The sequence below is a fragment of the Nicotiana attenuata genome, chromosome 7, assembly GCF_001879085.1.
Source record: "Nicotiana attenuata strain UT chromosome 7, NIATTr2, whole genome shotgun sequence".
NCBI lineage: Eukaryota > Viridiplantae > Streptophyta > Magnoliopsida > Solanales > Solanaceae > Nicotiana > Nicotiana attenuata.
In genome coordinates, this window is record NC_031995.1 from 2,931,012 (window position 1) to 2,939,956 (window position 8,945).

Consider the following 8,945-nt stretch of genomic DNA (forward strand, 5'->3'; position numbering starts at 1 on the left):
TTTTCGGACAGTTTTTATTAACTTCAAGAATCAATCGTGGCCATTGGATTAGGAGGGATGGACGTCACGATTAAACGACGTCCAAACGACGTTCGTTTTGAGTATGGGGCAATTGGATCGGGCAGGGCGTTTGGGCCAGTGGTTTGGTCCGGTTTTGAGGGGTTTTTGGGTGGGCTAAACCATTTTTGGCCCAATTTGGGCATTTTTATTGAGACCAAATTTGTTTTCTTTGTATTTTCTTTATTTTGCTTTTTGTATTTTATTTTTTGTAATTTTATATTTATTTATCTATTTTATAAAATGCTAAAACAAAACAAAGACCTGATTAAACTATTTAACTCCTAGAATTATTAAAACTCTATTTAAGATAAATGCAACAATTAACAACTAAAAGTGCAAAGAAACTATTTTTGCAATTTTCTTTAATTTTGTTCTAGAACTAACTAACACCTAGTTAATACTAAAATTATGAAATTAAATCCCCTAAATGCAAGTGCGTATTTTTGTATTTTCATATGAATTAACATGCACAAATAAAAATGCAAACAATTAACAGAAAATGACACAAAATTCACAAAAGTTGTAAAAATAAGGAAAAAATCATTTTTTGTTTGATTTTTGGGAATAATTCATACATAGGGCAAAAATCACGTGCTCACAGTGATAAAACAACCTGGTGCAAGACACACTATTCTTTGTGCATTCAGTGATATTTGCAAAAAGAAGAAAAAGCATTCATCCTGCACTGAGGTCACTGGTGTGTCAAGAACAAGAAGACAACTCCACTAAGGATCAGTTTCTAACCAAGTCTTATGTATGTCCATAGTTGAGTTGTAATCTTGTTTATTGTTCTACATTGTAATTCCTAGTTTGCTTTCTTAGAAGCCCTGTCTTAGGAACAAACCAAATTCGTAAACTTTAGAGTTTATGTTGAGACTAGGAATAGTCATATGCAAAATCCTCTATAACTAGGAGAGTTATACAGTTGCTTGTGGTGGTGCATCACAAGTTAGTTTGAAGTCTTTGCAATAGGGTGTTTGCAAAGTGGCTTGTAATAGGTAGATTACAAGTTAGTTGAGTTTAAAGCCTACAGGTGTAGGTCGTGGTTTTTTTATCCCCTTGTGAGGGATTTTTCCACGTAAAAGTTCTCCGGCCTTCTTTACATTCAGTTTTTACTACATTCTACGTATTATCTAATAGAGGACAAGGTACTCTATAGTTTGGTGGACTCATATAAGCTATCAATATTTTTATTCAAACCTCCATATTTCCCAGATTACGATGGCAAAAACCTCTAAGTCATTGACTCAGCAGGCTGTTCCTTCATCTTCCCACCCAGCTACAGATGTCGAGGTGGCCGTTCCCGAGGTGGCTCAAGAGCCCTCCCATGAAGAACTTCGTACCCGGGGACTACTCTATCGAGAACGACTTCAACTTTGAGAAGGCCTCTAATCAACAGGATGGAGGCGAGGGAGCATGGAGATACATATGCTCCGTCAACGAAGAAACTCTACCCATAGTCCGAACGGACTACAACTGGGAGGGTAAAGACATGGTCTTCCCCAGGCCCGATGACGACGTCACTACTCACGTGGAGGGTATTTAAGTGTTTATACTTACCCCTTCACGCTCGCCCCGGTAGACCCCATAGTTCTTGCTTTTTGCAAAAGGTACAAGGTGTGACTATGGAAAATCCACCCATCTTTTTGGAGGATTGTGATCCTCTTACGTCATTTCATGAACAATACTGAAGCCCCTTGGTTCACCCTCAACCACCTACTTCGCCTATACAGTACCCGAATCTTCCGAGGGGGCTAATCAAGCTCGTCTGCCGAGCAAGCAAGGCTCCATTCTCGAGCTTCGACAAGGACCGAGATCGAGGATGGCAGGGGAGATTCGTTCGGGTGAAAATGAAGACCTCATCCCTTCTGAGTTTCTGCCGTTTTCTAAGAAGTGGAATGCATCTCGTAAGTACTTTCCTTCTCGAGTATTTGTCATTTTTTTTGTTCTCTCTCGCATTGCCTATGTTTGTTGTTGTGCAGTTGTTGCCCAAGTTCCTAATGCAATTACCCGCTTCAAGGAGTAGATTAACGGGGTTTGCNAGGAGGAGAAGAAGAAGAAGAAGAAGAAGAAGAAGAAGAAGAAGAAGAAGAAGAAGAAGAAGAAGAAGAAGAAGAAGAAGAAGAAGAAGAAGAAGAAGAAAATAAAAGTCCTGGGGTTCCCCGAACGCCGAGGCGAATAAGAAGAAGGTGACCATCCGGGTCCGAAAACCCCAAAAGAGCACCAAGTCCAGGGTACCAGACTCGGATTCCCTCTACCAACTCAGGGATGAGTGATCGCTTCCAACTACACACTACTATTAAGTAGCAAAAGAGGGTCGCAATAGCTTTTACCCGATTTTGGGTCGGGATCGATATCCACAGAGAACTAGAGTTGGAGTCGAGTATCTATTTAGGTTGGAATTGCGTATTTGTTCCAAATATCACTTCTATTCATTTTTGGTTTTTCTTTATATTCTACTATGATCAAACTACAAATTATAATTGCAACTAAATTAAACTAAGAGTAAATTGCTACAAGTTGTATCTAATGGTTTAAAAGGCACTAGGGTAGTGACTTTCACCTAGGTGGCCAATTGACGGGTACTTGCATCCAAGGCACGATTGACATGATTGGGGAATATGTTATAACTGTTGCTCGAAACTACCCACTCTACACCTCTCGGTAGAAAGAGTAATTTTGCCCAATTGACTTTCTCAAGACCAATTGGGTATGCATATTTGTCCAAGCAACCAGGGTTCAAGTCGGGTATTACTCTCTCGAGGTTTAACCCTTTAATTGGGACTATCAAATCTCTTGAGTCCATCCCAATTCCTTGTTGAGTCAATTTTGGTGACTTAGGCTCTCTTTCTCAAAAAGAACCTAAGTCAACTTAGCACAAACTAGTGTTTGCAACCACTAATTCATAAATTAAACCATAAAATTGGCCCAAATAACAAACACCCATAGTCAATCTAACCTTAAATCATAACACCCATCAATTACCCACACTAGGGTTGAGCCACAACCCTAGCTAATGGGTCTAGATACTCATGCTTGAAGAGAAAATCAGAGAAATGGATGAAGAGAAAGACGTATTAATTAATTACTAATGTAAATACAAAGATTCAATGATTATAACTAAGTAAAAGTGCCCAAAATAGCTAAGAAAAGTCTTCTCACGAGCGCAGCTACTGTATTACAACGTCTGATGCCCTAAAAATGGAAAAAGAATCTATTTATACTAAGCTGAAAAAACTGGACAAAAATGCCCATGCGGGCTCAGTGCGGACTACACAAAATGGTGTGCGGCCGCATTGGGCTCTTGACTTGAAATCTTGACTCTCTGAACCCAGGCTCTGCGGACCGCACAGAATGGACTGCGGCCGCGGAGGCTTCTAATGCGGTCCGGCAGAATGGACTGCGGACCGCACAGGCTTCATCTTCTGAATTTGGCATCTCTCTGAACTTTGGTTCTGCGGACCGCACAGAATGGTAGTGCAGTCGCGGTGCCTGCAGTGCGGACCGCACAAAACCCTCTGCGGCCACACTGCCTTGATGCCTGAAAATCTAACTCTCTGAATCTCCCTAGTGCGGACCGCACAAAGTGTAGTACGGCCGCACGAGGCCTATTTCTCCTGAGTTTTGTCTTGTCTTTCGTACTTGTGCAGGTTTTACTCCTTTTGAGCCGATCTTTGACATCTTGTCACTTTGTTGATCAAACCTGCAATCAAGCACAACATATGAGCCTTTTGGGACTATTTTGAATGAATTTATAATCAAAGCGTAAGCAAGAAGGAGTATAAAATGCATCAAGATCCCTAGTTATTAATGAGCCCGAGGACGATGACCTTTTTATTGCTCATAGGTCGACCTCAACGAGGGGGAGCAAGCGTCGACCAGGAAAGAGGACCATGAGGTCGATCCCCCTCTAATTCGGGAACCAGAGGGAGAGTCGGAGGTTGCGGCCCCAAGGAAACCCCATCTGTCTCAAAATAGGCGGACGGTGGGAGACACCCTCCTAGACTGAGTCCATGCTTGAAGAGTCCCAAGGGGAAAAAGAGAAGTCAAGCGAGGTGGCGTAAGGCCCAGATGATGCCCTCAACACGTTCTTCAACGTCATGGATCTAACCGCAGTGGAGGATTTTTTCGGGCTTGGTCACCTGGAGGTACGAAGAAGGATGTGCCATCGGGAGTGGGCGGGCCGAGTTCGATCCCAAAACTAGTGAAGTAATTTCTTGCTCCGAGCGTGGACCTCGAGCACAAGAGGACGTTTGTTCTTACAGTCCCGGAGGATGACCGAGTTAGGTCTGCTCTGGTAGACGTAGCCAACTACCTTCGATGTCTGGTGACCGAGGAGAGTCAAGCAAAGATGAACGAAGTGGGTACGTCGAGCCTCTTCAACAAGGAGCAACAGGCGCTGAACAGGGTAAGGCGACATCCCTTTGTACCCTTTTGTGAATCTCACTTTGGTTTTTGATGTTCCTTACTAACTTCATTGTTTTTCAGGCTTCAGTGATTCATCATGAAAGCTTCTTTCGATAGCGGTAGCCAGCTCAAGTTCGAGCTCAAAGAGAAGGTCTGGAAGAAGGATATGTATAGGGCTCTTAGTGAGCAGCAGGACGAGGCCCTCAAAGACCTCCCGATTCTCTAGGCCGAGCTGGAAAAATCACAGAAGAAGGCCTCGACCTTGAAGGCAGAGCACACGGAATTGGTTGAGAAGGTAACGATCTTTTAGGCTAAAAACGATCAGCTAGTCATGGTGATTAACAACACAACTTCCCAGGTCCAAGAGAAGATAGACCTAATCGACCAGCTTTAGGCTGAGATGGATGAGCTCAAGGCCACGACCGAGGTGTAGAAGGGCAGGATGGACCTGATGGATTCGAAGAAAGAAGCTTCAAAGAGGAGCTAGCATCAGTCGATAACCAACTTCGGGTGGCGAAAGACAAAGCTGATAAGTGGTCTCGGCTAAATGATGATCTCTGTGCACATCTAAGCTCGATCGTCATGCAATGGGATGCCCTTGGGCAAGAATATGACGCACTGAGGTTCAAATTGGATGTAAACTCTTCTGAATCGAGGAAATGTTGGCCCAGTACAAGTCTTATGTGGTGGTATTTGAGACCCGATTAAAGACGAAGACTGAGTATATAAAGCGGCTATTCCGGAGAGAGACCCTCGAAGAGATCCATGCCGAGGTTTTGACCTATCAGGCGAGATTAAGGAAGTTAGGAAACTTGAGGACGAGGTGAAGGAGCTCTACGAACCTAAAGGTCCCGAATGCTCTGAGGGTTCTGAGGGTTCCGAGGGCTTCGACGGTTCCGATGATGAGTTGAGCCCTGGCGAAGACCAGGAGTAAATGCCTTAGTTCTTTTTCAGTTTTTCCTTATGTATTTTTTTTATTTATTTTGAGGCCATTCTATTGTGCCTTTGTAAATATATTTTGGAGTATATAAAATTTCCCCCCTTTTGGCTATACCGTGTCTTTACCTTTCCAGCATCCACTTGCAATTTTCTATTTGCGTATTATTTTTAATGCCTTAGCATAAAATCATATGTAATTCTGGAGCATCCATTTTTCAGAGCCCGACTTCGATGCAACTTCGGTTTAATTGTGGCTTCGAATCCTCAGTAAACCGAAGGTGTGTAAGATGCTTAAGTGTTTTTAGACAATGTTTTTGCCGAGGGTAAACTTTTAGTATGTTTTAATTTTCGTAAGGACCTTACTTTTTGGTTACGGTTTTTAGGATGGCCGTATCCTTTTAGTTTTAGGCTGGCCGTAGCCTTTTGTTTTTAGGATGGTTGTAGCCTTTTATATTCGGGCACCGCCTAATAGGCGTGGTTCTGCCGGGATTTGATAGCCCAGCCTGTCCTAATTTTTTATTGGATGACAATCCCCAAGTAGGGGTAGCCCGTAGGCTTGACAGTCCCCAAACAGGGGTAGCCCGTAGGCTTTTAGGATCCAGGATCGAAAAAGCAAAATGCGTAGTAACAAATTGTAAAGGAAAGCAGAATTTTCTTTCATTTAATATGCAAGGCACATGATCGAAGGTGCATAAACTTGTGTCATTGCTAGAGTGGACTATGTGGGAACGATTCGTATGAACGTTTGACCCTTACAATGAATCCTAACTACCAACTCTTAGCTTTTAGCACATAAGCTTTTCTTTTCCCTTGCTAAAGATCTTAATTCGGAGGATAATAGCCCTCAGTATTCGAGGCTAAACTTGTGAGGGCTTGGATACTGTTGAGATGATTCAAACAATCATTGACTCCAGTTTAAGACCGGTCTTCAAATATAAGGTAGCACATTTTACTGTTGCCTCGTAAAAAACCTTGCCGAAAAACCTACTTCGGGACAAAACCGATTCAAGGAAAAAAAAGTACAACACATGCTTTCAAACTTAATAGCCACATCTGTCCTTGGCCGATTACTTGCATATGTTAGTCCGGTTTATAATTAAAAAGGAATTGAGTTCGTACCTTAACAATAGTACCGCTTTAAATGTGTCACGTTCTATTTGTTTGGTAGTTTTACGCTATTTTTGGCTTCGAGTTTATATGAGCCTTTGCTAGTTATTTCGATAACTCGATACGACCCTTCTCAATTCGGGACTACTTCCCCTTTGTCTGGGTTCCTGGTGTATAGTGTTATCGTTATTAATATACAGTCCCCGCCTTGAAAATGTTGGAGGTTGGCTCTTCGATTGTAGTATCTTTCTACTCGCTGCTTCTGGGCGGCCAACCAGACCATGGCGGCCTCCTGCCCTTCCCCCAATAGTTCCAGGCTCGTGATCATGGCCTCGGCATTTGACTCTTCAGTAGCATACTGGAATTTGAGACTCGGTTCCCACACCTCAATCAGTATTAGGGCTTTAGCTCCGTAGACTAGAAAAAACAGGGTGGCCCTGGTGCTTGATTTAGAAGTCGTACAGTATGCCTACAGGACTTTGGGAAATCTCTCCTTCCATTTTCCTTTTGAACTGGTCAACCTCTTTTTTAGGTTTTAGAGTATAGTCTTGTCAGTTAATTCTGCCTGTCACCCAATAGAGTGATAAGTCATTGATAGTATCTTCTTGATCTTGTGATCTTCAAAAGACTTGCTCACCTTGCTTCCGATGAATTGTCTTCCGTTAACGCAAACAATCTTGTTCGGTATCCTAAATCGACATATTATGTGATACTAGATGAAGTCAATTATATCTTTCTCTTGGACCTTTTCGAATGCTTGGGCCTCGACCCATTTGGAAAAGTAATCGGTCATGAATAGTATGAATTAAGTTTTACCATGTGCCCATGACAAAGGACCGACGATATCCATTCCCCACTTCGTAAATGGACACGGAGATAGAATCGAATGGAGCATTTCTCCTGGTTGATGGATTATTGGGGAGTGTCTTATTAGCACTCATTGCACTTTCAAACTAAGTTTTTCACATCCTTCTCCATTTCGGTCCAGTAGTGTCACGACCCCAGTTCACCCTCCATGAACGTGTCGTGATGGCACCTAGTTCCTACAACTAGGTAAGCCATAACAAATTAACATTTGCGGAATAATTAATTAAAACTGAACATACGGAAATAACAACTGTATATAAGGCCACTCGGCCTATACAACTCAAAAAAAATATGCGAAAGTCTACAACTAAATCCCAAAACCCGGAAACTCACGGGAAACACGGGCTAATAGAATGTAGTAATCTGCTCTACACCAGAATGTCTAAACAACATGAAAGGAAAGAAAGGAACTATCTGCTAAAGCCGGAATAGAGTAGAGACTCCTGGTCTGCGGACGTAGCAGATATACCTCAAGTCTCAGCTAGGACTCTCCACTACGAGGATGATACGCCTGGGAGGAAGTACCTGGATCTGCACATGAAAAACATGCGCAGAAGAGGCATGAGTACACCACAGCGTTACTCAGTAAGTGCCAAGCCTAACCTCGGTTGGGTAGTGACGAGGAAGTTCAGGGCCCTACTGAGATAAAACATAATAAATAATGAGATAACGGAAGCAGTTTAAATAAAGTCTACAGCGAGAATCTAAACCAGGTAAATAAGGAAGAACAGTAATAGAAAGCAAAGGTAACAATACAAGGAAAACTGCCCTCAACAAGGAATAATAGCCGGGGGATCTCTTGGTATCCCGAGGATCTCTTGGTATCCTCAATAAGTAAGTCGGGGATCTCTTGGTATCCCGAGGATCTCTTGGTATCCTCAATAAGTAAGTCGGGGATCTCTTGGTATCCCGAGGATCTCTGGGTATCCTCAATAAGTAAGCCGGGGATCTCTTGATATCCCAATATATATAGAAACACATGTGCCAGAGATCTCTTGGTATCCCGCACCCTCAGTCCAGAATATCTCAAGTACAGGGGATCTCCCGGGAAGTCGTCCCGTAGTCCCAAATTAAACACACAACAACAACAACCCATAATCTCAGAATAAATGCTAAAATCAGGACAAGTAATAGTAAATTCTAGCCTAACATGCTTCACAGAGTACAAATAGTACAGCTAAACAAATAAGCAAGTAAGCTAGCTAAACATGCGTCTCTAAGCTAGCACAAGTATAAACTTACAGTCTAAAATGAACAAGTAAACATGAAATCTCAATTTAAATACTTCAAGTAGAAACGGGTTTACAACAATTAGATCAAGTACGTGCAAGTCACCTCACGTACGAGGCATTCAAATATTCAAAGATCATGTCCTAAGGGGAAAGGTCCCCCACACAAGGTTAGACAAGCCACTTACCTCGAACCGGCTCAATATCAACTAGAAACCACGCTCTTTCCACGAGTATCCGACTCCAAATGGCTCAAATCTATTCAATTCAATTACACATTGTAAATAACCATACGCAAACACCTGGTTTTAGCTATAAATTCAAAGCTACGGCGTA